Below are 12,693 nucleotides of genomic sequence, written 5' to 3' on the forward strand. Positions count from 1 at the left end.
GACTGTCCATTTTCCAGGCTGTTGCCATCATATTTATCCACCGACACCTTAGGGGCATTCCTTTTCCTCCAGACTCTCTCCCGAATTTATTGCTTGTAGATTTGTGATGATTGCAATTGTGACATTTGATTTACCCTTGTTGTTTTGACTGACATTCCTTCAGCAATTAGGGATCCTTAGCACCTTGTCCTGCTGTGGAGGTTTGATTTTTTATTTTTTATTTTTTTTTCCCTTAACAGGTGTCAGGACAATTTGCCTCTGACAATTGTCTTCCTGAAAGTTGGGTGCGTTTGGGAAATTATTTTTTCAGTACTGCCCCAGGACATTTTCTCAGGGCATCTGTCATTAACATAACCCCAGTCCTTGTGAACTGAGGTGCCAGTGAGCTCTGGAGATAAAATAGTAGTTACTGAAGTTGTCCACAGGACGACAGCTATTCAGGCCTCCATTTGGTTCCTGGGGTAACCAGAGCCTTAGGGAAAGTTGGTTTCCTGGGCAGTGAAATAGAGTGGAATGTGCCTGAGCAAACATGGAAGGGCTTGAGTCTTGGGACATTTTCCTTCTAAAGCATCACACAAACACCCGGTCCAGGCTAGTCCCTTCAGGGTCCACAGTACGCTGCCGAGGGTGCTTGGGTGCTAGGAGGCTACACTGTCAGGAACGAGCCTTGAGCTGGGAACCCCAGAATCGTGAGAGGACTAGGCTTGCTGAGCCTTGCCTGCAATTGCTTGAGGCCTTGATGCCACTCACAACCCTGACCCCAGCCAGAATGTAGGAAACAGTACATTTCAATAGGGTTCAACACAGGGCACCATGCCAGGCTATGTCAACCACCCCCAGAGCCAAAGTAGGACCCAAGCCTCCTCAGCCTCCAGGGATGGGATAGCATCCCATGTCAGGGAGGTTGGAGATCATAGAAAAGACACTGATTTACTTACCTTTCTTTAACATCTTGTCGATGCTACAGCGCAGCATTGTCAATTTGCAATGTTGTGACTGTTGTCATTGTACATCACGGGATTCAGGTATCACATATCTATGGGGTATGTCTATGGTGGTTTGGATTTTTGCCATAGAATAATGAGCAGAGTGCTGAGTATCAGGGCCTTCAAAATTATCTATCTCAGATACACTTTTCTGTGGATACAAAGAAGGAAGACAGTTAATTTTTGTGTTATATCTCTTCGAGAAAGAGATTTCTGTATATAAGTTCAAGATACATATTTCTGTGTATAGGTGGAAGGAAGAAGGAAGGAAGAGGATCATCCTTGTGGATTGTCTACTGCAGATATACCTTTCCTGTCTATGTAGGTAGAGACCTCCTATTTCATTCACAACCCTTCAGTTATTTTTTTTTTCTGGAACCCTATGTTTGACTTTGAATCCTCAGAGTCTCTTTTTGGGTTGTAAATTTGTTGACCTGCATGTCTATTTTTATTTTGCCTGAAATGTACCTCGTATACCATAGTCTTCCTCTGCCTGATTCCCCTTAGTGTATGATCCTTCAAGGTCCATCCCTGTGGCTCCCAGGGTCCTAATTCCCTAATTTCAGTGGTGACTTTTAATGAGTGAGAAATAGTCTGCTGTATATATGTACACTTCTTATTCAAGCTTTAACTTCTTGTTGGAGATTTTGTGGTTGTGTGTCTCGGCTACTGGAAGTCGTGCTGGAGGTTTGTTGCGGTGCTTGTGGCTTTTGATTGATGGCTTTCTGAGGATACAGGCCAAAGTGGGGGAATGCCAGATCCTCGGCTTAGCAGGACTTGATCATTTTGTTTCAGGCATTCGGAGACTGGCATGATACTGGCTGCTGCCAATGTATATTCCCACCAAGAGTTTAGGGTGATTTTTTTCTCCCCCAGACTCCATCCCATATTTATTGTTGCAGATTTGTGACGTTGGCCATTGTGAGTGGTGGGATTTGATTTCCCATTGTCTTTTCGACTGGCATTTCTGCAGCGATTAGGAATGCTGAGCACCTTGTTTGGTGGGGGAGGTTTGAGTTTGTGTTTTCCTTTTTTCCCTAAAGGGTGTGAGGACAATTTAGCTGTGGGCATTGGCTTCCTGAAAGTTGGCTGTGTTTGGAATTTATTTCTCTAGTGCCAGCCACAGGACATTTCCTGAGGGCAGCTGTTATTGTCCCTTGTGGGAATCTTTCTTTGCAAATATTTCTTCCTAGTTTGAGGGTTGTCCTTCTCCTTTGTTTAGGGTTTCCTTTGGTGCACAAATGTTTTATGGTTAATTTGGTCCCATTTTCTGCTCTGTGGTTTATTTTCCATTATTTTATGAGGTGGATCCACAAAGAATTTGCTGCCTTTATGTCAAATCATGTCCTGTTTATATATTTTCTCAATAATTTCATAGTATCTGTCTTTGCATTTAGGTACTTATACTATTTGGGGTTTATTTTGTGTATAGTGTTAAGAAGTTTTCTAATTTCATTCTCCTCATGGTTGAAGGAACCCTCAGAGAGTCCTTCATAAAGACTGTTACCAATTTCCATCCCAAGCATGGGTGGAGGAGTGTTCCCTTTATCTCCACACCCTCTCCAGCACTTATTGTTTGTACAGATTTTGAAAGTGGTCATGCTGACTGGTGTGATGTGATACCTTGGCATAGTTTAGATTTGCTTTTCTCTAATGTTTAGCAATGTTGACATCATTTCGTTAAGATTTTTTTTTAAAGGGTGTGAGTTAAATTTACATCTTAAAATTAGCTTCTTTAATGCCTGCCTTGTTTTGGATTCTTTCTTGATGATAACCCCTAGGACCTTTCCTTAGGGCAGCTGTTTTTTATTACCTTCCTGGATCCTTGTGAATACTGAATGCCCAGCAGCACATCTCCCCATTGTGTTCTTACTGAAAATGGCCACACGGTGGCAGCACTACATCATGCCACACTTCCCCCCATCCCCCCGTTAATTTCCTTGTTATTTCCTATTGGAATAGAGTGGATTTCAGATGTTGTGTATGTTTCAGGTGTACAAGAACTCTATTAGTTATACGTAGACATTTATCTATTCAGTCTAGTGTTCTTTTCTGCATATGGGTGATTACAGTGTGTTCAATAAACTTCTCTATGCTATTCAGTAGGTACTTTTTATCAACTACTTGATGTATATTAATGTGTATATGTTAACTCCAGTCTCTTAATTTATCCCGAATGTACCTGGAGGTTGGGGGCTCTCCAGATGGTCCCCAACCAGGTCCTTTTAGGAGGTCCTTTTAGGAGGCACACTGCCTGCTGCATGCTCCCAGCTCCCTCAGCCCCAGGACTCTCCAGCCTTGGGAACCAAACCAGTCAGGCTCCAGAGATGTGACACCAGCCCAGCTCAGTATGTCCTGAGGAGAACAGAGTCAGAATGTCTTTTTTGTTCTGTTTTCGTCCCCTCATTTGAACTGGAGTGTATAGCGAATTACAGTCTTGCGGGTGTTTTGTTTTTTCCTTTCCCTTCTACTACAACTTGTTTCACTTCTACATAGATGTAAATATGATTTGTTGGGGTTTTTTTTTCTTTATAGGTTATTACAGAGCAGCAGTAAGTTTCCTTGTGTTACACAGTGGGTCCTGGTCGCTTATTTTATCAACAGCAGTGTGACACTCCATGCCCCACATCTTTGTATCTTGGTAACTGGAAGTTTCCTTTCTAAGTCTATAAGGCTGTGTCTCGGGCAATAAGCTCATTTGTATCCATCGTTAGTTTATACCTAGAAGTGATATTATAGTGTCAGGAGTGTAATCTCCTCAGTTCTGTCTCGTCTCAACAAAAATTTGAAGCAATGGACGTTAAAGCCCTCGGCGTGTCCCAGCTCTCAGACAGACCGCGTTAGAGCTCTCAGGTCTCGAACAGACTGTGTTATAGCTCTTGGACAGATCAGTGTTACAGCTCTTTGTTACAGCTCAGTTTTATTTTGAAAATAACAGGAAAATACATCCTCGAGGCGTGAGGGCATGACGACCCAAAGACTCGAAAAGAAGAGAGCCCCAGCCCTTTAGCTCCTCTTTTTACATGTTTTTTCTCCTCCCCCTGGGCCTGCCCTATGTCAATTAGGCTAGCCAGGAGTGCTGTTTGTCCCACCTGAGGTCTTCACTCCGGTCCTCGGAATTTCCTTTGTTCTATTTTTGCGGGCTTTCCCCTTCCTTGTCTTTTAGTCACCGCCATTCTGGACTCCCGTTTCCTATTCTAACTACCTAACATTCCCCCCTGAAGAGATGGGAGGCCCAATTCTTTGGGAATAGGGGTGTCGAGGTCTTTCTGGCTACTTCCTGCTGAACTGGGACGGCGAAGGGTATTGGGCCTCCCCCTCTTGCTAGTCTCAGGCCTCAGAGTCCTTATAGTGGTGTCCATCTAAGGGTGAGTGATATTTTCTGTGGTCAGCTGTAGTTTTATATATCCTTGTTGAACTGGCACTGCATGTTGTAGCTTGTTGACCTGGGCAGAGACAAAATGGGTTAGACAATTGATAATACATGAAACAATCATAAGCAGCATCAATAAGGCATAACAAGGACTAGTAGGGGCATTGGCCAACTCCAAATTCCCATCGCCAGGATGGATCAAGTCCCTCCTTGTTCAGGGATCAGAATATCTATCTCCTATCTGTTTTGGAGTACCAGCCCTGCCAAGCTGCGTTGGCTCTTTAGAGCTGTCCTGAGAAATCTTATCCCCAGAACCTAGATTTTGGGGGTGTTCACTAGAATGGCACTCATTTGTGGTTCTGAATAGGTATCTGAGATCTCCCAGCGGCTCACAGGTGTATTAAGTGTCCTCTTCTGTTTTCTTCCACAGCTTGACTCGTGAGTAGTGAATCCAGGAGTCATGTCCTGGTACCTTGACTGCTGTGGGGGTAGAAAGTATTACAGGGTAGGGGCCCTTATATGTGGGCTGGAGTTGAGCCTTTGGGGACCCATCTTTCCAGACTTTAATTAGGACTTGAGTCCCTGGAGTGTATAGTGGTGACTCCTCAGAATCTTTTGGGTCCTTGTTCGCACCCCACAAGCATATATACTGTTGGAACTCCCCAATGGCCATGGTATAAGACTGGAGGGTCTGAGCCTCTGGATCTAGGAAGAGGTCATTGACATAAACAAAAGGTCTCCCATATGGCATCTCATAAGGACTAAGACCAACCTGTTCCTTAGGAGCAATATGGGTGTGGAGGAGAGCTATTGGTAAAGCCTCCTTCCATCCCAGGGAGGTCTCCTGCGTTATCTTTTTTATCGCTGATTTTAAGAATTGGTTGGCTCTTTCTACTTTTCCTGAAGACTGAGGTCTCCAGGCACAATGGAGATAATAAGTAATGCCCAATGCTTTAGAGACTACTTGGGTGACCTTAGAAGTAAATGATGTCCTATTGTCATTTTGTAATGACCTCGGCAGACCAAATCGTGGCATGATTTCATGAAGCAATTTTTTCACCACCTCCTCAGACTTCTCAGTGGAGAAGGCAATGGCAACCCACTCCAGTACTCTTGCCTGGAAAAGCCCATGGATGGAGGAGCCTGATAGGCTGCAGTCCATGGGGTCGCACAGAGTCAGATACGACTGAAGTGACTTAGCAGCAGCAGCAGCCTTCTCAGTCCAGGTGGGAAAGCCTTCCATCCATCCTGTGAACGTATCTATCATGACTAATAAGTACTTATACCATTGAGAAACTGACATCTGGGTGAAGTCCATCTGCCAGTCCTCTCCTGGGTAGGCCCAATGTCATTGGATGGGCTGGGCCAGCTGGGGTCTTTGAGCTCCTTGGAGGTTGTTTGACTGTGGGACAAGAGGAGACCGCTTGCCTTATAGTTGTTTGGAGGCCTGTTCCTCTGAAGGACCTTTCTAGTAATCTTTGGAGGACCTTTTCCCCTAAATGAGTGGTGGCATGTAAGGAGTTAACCAACTTCCATTGGAGGTTTCCAGGCAGGAAAAGGAGTCCCTCCTTTTGGAACCACCCCATATGATCTTCTTGAAAGCCCTCACTCTTAGCTTTAAGAGTCTCACCTTCAGTATATGAAGGAGTTTCTGGCAAATTAGTCTGTGGAACTAAGGTGGCAACCCCTATTGGGGTCATTGTTCTCTAATGCTGCTCTCTTTGTTGCCTGATCAGCTGCTTGGTTCCCTTGTGCCACTTCTGTGATCCCTTTTTGGTGTTCTTTACAGTGGGAGACTGAAACCTCAGTGGGCAGATGGACTGCCTCAAGAGTCTAAGAATTTGATCACAATATTTGATTGGGGACCCTCGGGTGGTCAAGTGGCCCCTTTCTTTCCAAATAGCAGCATGTGCACGTAGCACCAGAAAGGCAGACTTGGAGTCGGTGTAAATGGCTACTCTCTTTCCTTTTCCCAGCTCTAAAGCTCAAGTCAGGGCTATGAGCTCAGTTAATTGGGCTGAAGTACCTGGTGGCAGAGGCTTAGCCTCTATGGTCTCAAAACTGGAGACTACTGCTATCTGGCTCTTCTTTTTCCATCCAAGACAAAGCTGCTTCCATCAGTGTACCAGATTTCCTCAGGATTAGTCAGAGGATCTTCTGACAATCCCTCTTGGGGTTTTGTCCAGTGGTCCAAGGTTTCTAGGCAAGAGTGAAAGGGGAGAGAGCCCTCGGGGGTCGGCAGGAGGGTGGCTGGGTTAAGAACCTCACAAGGGGATATAGTGAGGCCTGGATTTTCCATCAGCATTACTTGATATCTGAGGATTCTTTGATCAGACATCCATACATGGCCTCTCCCATTTAGGAGTTGTTTCACTTGGTGGCTGGTAAAAATAGTTAGTTTGCCCCCAAAAGAGAGTTTTAAAGCATCTTCTATCAGGATTGCAATGGCTGTAAGATTTCGAAGGCAGAGAGGCCAGCCTTGGGCGGTTGGGGGTCTGAATTCTCCTCCAGTTTCAACTAAGGGACATACTTGAGCTGGCTTTTGTGGAGGGGGTGTTCCTGGATATGGGGGCATGTTTGGATACAAGGAAGGAACACCAGGCAACTCAGGAGCTGTGGGAGGCTACAGTCTCTCTGGGGGCGTGGCAGGTGAGCCTTCACGGGGGGTTCCTTTTCTTGGTTGCCTGTGCCTAACACCATCTGCCTAGTAGGCTCACTTTTAGGGCATACAACAATCCCATACTTAAGACAGAGTTCCTTCATATCTCTTAGTCGGAAGAAAATTTGGACATAGGGGATCTCTGTCCATTTCCCTTGTCTTTTGCAGAATAATTCCAGCTACAGGATGGTATTGTAATTTAAACTCCCATCGTCAGGCCAGTGTTCCTCGTCCCCCAGTGGATACTGTGGCCACACAGTGGCACAAAAGAATTTTAAGCGACTTCTCCTTAGAGTTAGAGGATCGAACAGCTTCCAGTTATCAAGGATGCATCTCAAGGGCGTCTGCCGAGAAGTAGATTGGTTATTTCCCACCTGAAAGACAGTCATGACAGGGAGGAAAAGAAACAGGAAAAACTAATAGGCCTCCTTCAATTTCCATGGGTGGACTTCCTTAGGGGTGAGTCTTTATGAAGCTTATCCTGCCCAGTACTGTTGCAACCTGAGAGCTAGGCGTCCTCAGGTCAGGGTGGATATCCCCAGGCAGGCTGAGGTGTGACAGCCTCCTGGAGATCGAATCCCCAGGCAGGTTGAGGCAGGTTGGCCTCCTGAGAATTGGGTCCCTGGGCAGGTCGAGGCGTGACGACCTCCTGGGATCCCTGGATTGGAGGATCCCCAGCAGGTTGAGGCGTGGCAACCTTTCGAGGATCAGATCCCTAGGCAGGTCAAGGCAGGTTGACCTCCTAGGACCCCCAGACTGGAGTTGGGCATCCCCAAGATCTCCAGCGTGACCAGTGCTGGGTAGGATTAAGGGGTTGTAATTTTAACTCATCGCCAGTTTGTTCACCGCAGGTGGGAATAGATATTATGATGTAAAGCAATCCAAGCCTGTGCCTTGAGACTGGGAACCTGGTGAAACGGTCATAAGCCTTATCCTCTTACTGCTCTAAGGGATTGTAAGTCACTGATTTCTTCCCCTAGTCCTCCATAAGAGCAGGTCAGGGTGTCTCCAATGGTAAACATTTGGTTGTCATAGACCCACTTTGGGTAATAACAGAAGTAATGATAAAGGAGTGGGTTATCTGGCCCTGTTAGGGGCACTAAAGGTATTTTAATAATAGACTGGGTGGAGCAACGTTGCCTACAAGGGGGCAGGGTCCTGATTGTAGGAGTTAGTAATTGGCTTAAGAACAAATTTGTTAAGAGGCAACAGACCAGATGTTCCATAAAAGTAGAGTGGAGATTTGATCTAGGGGTATGTTTATAACTTTAGGAGAAGGGTGGTAAGGATTTGGGCCCAAACGGCCTGCAGGGCTAACTCCCAAAGTGGCAGACATTATCCCTGGAAGCCCAATCGCCTTTGAAGGGATGCCAACTGATGGACTTCTGGCAGGCATTGTGTGCCTGTCTCCCACCCCAGCCGGTTCACTGAGAGATGCTGATGTTGCACATGTAGGAAACATGGAAGATGAAGGGCTGAATATCTACAGGGATTGGATATTATACAGTATTTCCCTCCCAAGGGCCAGCTATTTTCTGGTTGTACCTCCAGAAGATTGTAGAGGCAACACTGTGGGCCTGGACGGGGCTCAGGAAAAAAGCATGAAACAGGAGGGAAGTGGGCAGCAGGGCACAACCTTTGAAGGAATGACATAGCACAAGGGCATAACATAAACCGATTAAAATCAATTTGGTCCAAGATGACAAGTCAAATTCAAGTAAACCTTAATCCCCAATCTGTAAGCTAAATGACACACCCAGAGGTGGCAGGACAGCTCCAAGGCACCGTCAAAAGACAGAGGAGTGGGTGGTTCCCCAGTGGTTGGGATGATCCTCCCACTCATTAGCATATGAATTCACCCCATTGGCAAAATCTAGCCAGACTGAATTCCATGGCCAGAGCCGTCTACAATAGCCGGCACCTTGCAGAGTGTGCTTCTCTGAATCCTAACAAATCCACCTCTTACCTATCGCTTTGTCTCTCACTGAATTTTTGCAATGAGACATCAGAGCCTGAGCTTCATTAGGTCCTGAAGTCAGCCATCCTGGGTTCTGGCCGGGCTCTGAGTCCTGGGAGAGAGGAGCTGAAAGACTGGAGTAAAAAGCAGTGGGAAAAAAGTGCCAAGGAATCCCCTTCACAGCCTGCTGAAAAATCGGCTAAATACCTTGACCTGTGCTCACAGTTTTCATTGGCCTGATCCTGGCACAAGAAGACTAAGGACAGAAGAACCCCCACTGGCTTGGGTAATAGCTACTGCGGCTCAGCAGAGAGTGGAGCCTTTGGGACATACTGAGGAGTAGCCTCTCCAGAGTTCCTCAAGTGCGCCCACTGCCGCTCATCTGTTCACGGAGGGGTTCAAGGAAACAAGAAACGAGAGATTGTAAAGGAATTAAGATTTCATTAGGCGTATGTCCCTCCAGCCATAGGAGCGAGGACCTCCTACCTTAACTGGAGGTCTTCTGGAATCTGAGACTGAGCCGCGTGAGCTTTCTGCTGAGTTCGTTTTTCACTGTCCCCGTTTCCAGCACGATGGGCTTCTTGTCACCTCCCCTGCACTGGGTTTTCTTCGCCTTCCGCCTCTACCGTGGGAGCTTTCGCCGAGTTGGGCTCAAGTTGCTGTGCTTGGCCTCCTCCTTGTGGGGACCGCACCGAGGTTGTTTCAGCCAGGTTAAACCCGAGTCATGGCACCATAGATGTCAGGGGAGTGTAATCTCCTCGGGTCTGTCTTGTCTCAACAAAAATTTGAAGCAATGGACGTTAAAGCCCTTGGCGTGTCACAGCTCTCAGACAGACCATGTTATAGCTCTCGGGTCTCGAAGAGACCGTGTTACAGCTCGGGTTTTTTTATTTATTTATTTATTTATTTATTTATTTTTAATTTATTTATTTTAGTTGGGGGCTAATTACTTTACAATATTGTGGTGGTTTTTGCCATACATTGACATGAATCAGCCGTGGGTTATTTAGAAAATAACAGGAAAATACATACTCAAGGCGTGAGGGCATGCCGACCCAAAGACACGAAGAGGAGAGAGAGCCCCAGCCCTTTGGCTCCTCTCTTTACATGTTTTTTCCTCCCCCTGGGCCTGCCCTATGTAAACTGGGCTAGCCAAGAGTGCTGTTTGCCCCACCTGAGGGCCTCACTCCAGTCCTCGGACCTTCCTTTGTTCTGTTTTCGTGGGCTTTTCCCTTCCTTGTCTTTTAGCCACTGCCATTCTGGACTCCTGTTTCCTATTCTAACTACCTAACGATAGGATACTTGTCTGTCCTTGTCTCCCTCACTTTACTTGGGATGATTCTCTTTACTTTCTTTCCTGAAGCTGCATTTGGCATTATTTCTTATCATGGTTGGAAATATTGCATTGTGTACATGTTCCCCATCCTCTGTTTCCATTCATGTGCTTCTATAATTAGCTTGCTTCCCTGTCTTGGTTGTTGTACCTTGTGAGGTGAAAATCATAGGGTTACCCGTCTCTACTAAAATTTTGGTTGTCATGACCCGGCTGCCTGGACCCCGGCTCAGTCCAGACATGAGACCCAAGCCTGCTCAGGCTCCAGGAATGGGAGAGCAGCCCAAGTTAGGGAGGCTGGAGGGAATCAAATAGCCATTATTTTTCGTTCCCTTTCTTTTCTTTAATCTCATGCCAACGCTCTTTTGAAGTATAGCCGACTTGCAATTTTGTGCTTCTCAGTGTAAACCCAACTGATTAAGTTATGAAATATACATACAGCATATTTGTACTGTTTTATTCTTTTGACGTATACTATTGAACAAGGTTGAGTAAAATTCTCTGTGCTGAACTTGTAGAATATCTATTACAGCTACAGATTTATTTGTATATTGGAGAAAAATATTTCTGTGAATATGTGCATGAAAGGAAGGCAGAGGAAAGACGGAAGGAGTTAACCCTTGTGGATTATCTAAATCAGATAAACATTTGTGTTTGAATCTCAGCGTCTCTTTTCATGCTGTAAATTGCTTCCCCTGTATCTCTCTTTTTCCTAGAAAGGACATCATCTGCTATTTCTTCACTGTTGCTGGCTTCACTTAGTGTATGATCCTTGAAGGTCCATCCTTGTGGGAAAAATTGGCATAATTTTATAATTTCAGTGGTGGTTTTTTATGTCTGAGTAATAGCCCATTGTATGTATGTACCACATTTCTTGAAGATTTAACCTGTCGATGGACTTCTTCTTGGATCTGTATCTCGAGATTGGAAGTAGCACTGCAGTGAAGGTTGAGGCACATATGTGTGTCATTTTGAATGATGTTTTTTCATAATATAGGCCATGTGTGGGTATTAAAATCTTAGGTTTAGCTCTAAGTTTTTTGTTCTGGCCTGTGGAGGCTGTCCCTTCAAGGAGCTGTTTCCAATGTCTATTCCCATAGAGCCTGTAGTATTCCATCATCTCCCTGCTTTCTCCCCCATTAACTGTTTGCAGACAGGATAGCCATTCTGTCAGACGGAATATGATTTCTTGTTGCCATTTTGTTTGGCATTCCTCCTGTAATAATTAGGGATGCTGAGCATCTTGTCCTGTGGCCTTTTAATTTTTTTTTTTTCCTTAAAGGGTGTGGGGAAAATTTACCTGTTGCAATTGGCTTCTTGAAAGTTGGCTGTTTCTGGAATTTATATCTGCCAAATTCACTGCAGGACCTTTCCTGAGGACAGTTGTCATTAACAGCCCCCCAGGCCTTATAAATTGGAGTGGAGATTCCAATAAGCACTGGTGGTCAAGCTGCAGTTATAGGAAATGACCACAACTCTGGTTGAAGCAACCAGAGCCTTAGGAACAGTTGGCTTCCTGGGCTGTGAATTAGAGTGGAATGTGCCTGAGCAAACACCTAAGGACTTAATATCATTACTTCTTCCCCCCAATGCTTTACCCCTCCCCTCCAGGCTCATGCCTACCTGGGGCACCCCTCCCTGCTGAGGTGCCTAGGAGGCTGCACTCTCAGGAAGGAGCGCTCAGCTGGGGTCCCAGTGCCAAGGCCCTGGATACTTGGTGACTTTACCCTGGTCCTTGAAGCCAGAAGGTTGGGCTACCATTGAGCCACACTAGGGATTCTGGTCCCAGCCAGAGAAAACTCAACAGTACAGATTTAAGAGAGGTCTCAATGCAGGGCACCCTGCCTGGCTGGGTCAGCCCCAGCCTAGTCCAGCTCTGGGACTCAAGCCTACTCAGGTTCCACAGATCAGAGAGCATCCCAAGTCAGGGAGGGTGAACGGAATAAACTAGGTATTACTTTTCTTTCCTTTAATCTCAAGCTGATGGTATATTGAACTATAGTTGATTTGCAGTTTTGTGCTCATCCTCAGTGTATAATGGACTGATTCAGTTATGACATATACATGTAGCATCTTTGAACTTAAAATTTTTTTGCCATAGAGGTTATTGAACAAGGTGGAGTAAATTTCTCAGTGTTGAAAATCAAATCCTTGTGGAGTATCTATTAGAGATACAGATATTTTGTACATGTGCAAGAAGTGAAGGAAAGAGATAGTCCTTTTGGATTATCTATTACAGCTACAGATTTCTATGTGTATGTTAGAGATAAAGACTTCTTTGTATATGTGCATGGAAGGAAAGAAGAAAGAAAAGAAGGAAGGAGGAAGACAGGAGATAATCCTTGTGAATTACCTAGTAAAGATTTCTGTAGGTATGTTAGAGAT

At 45.4% G+C, this 12,693-nt stretch overlaps 1 protein-coding gene and 1 long non-coding RNA gene across 4 annotated transcripts in view; one reads left to right on the plus strand and one right to left on the minus strand.

Moving 5' to 3' along the window:
• The window catches only part of LOC145528352 (uncharacterized), a 100,814-nt gene that overhangs the window by 66,867 nt on the left and 21,254 nt on the right, over positions 1-12,693 (plus strand). The window lies entirely within an intron of this gene.
• Positions 3,890-12,693, minus strand: part of LOC145528355 (uncharacterized) — a 31,589-nt gene continuing 22,785 nt past the window's right edge. The window contains exons 2-4 of the long non-coding RNA XR_014070335.1: positions 9,462-9,743; positions 6,386-7,392; positions 3,890-4,432 (exon numbers count right to left, since the gene is read on the minus strand). This is a non-coding gene — a long non-coding RNA (uncharacterized LOC145528355). The remainder of the gene's footprint in view (positions 4,433-6,385; positions 7,393-9,461; positions 9,744-12,693) is intronic.

This window comes from Giraffa tippelskirchi, chromosome 12 (genome assembly GCF_054371585.1).
Source record: "Giraffa tippelskirchi isolate mGirTip1 chromosome 12, T2T-mGirTip1v1.2.pri, whole genome shotgun sequence".
Taxonomy (NCBI): Eukaryota; Metazoa; Chordata; class Mammalia; order Artiodactyla; family Giraffidae; genus Giraffa; species Giraffa tippelskirchi.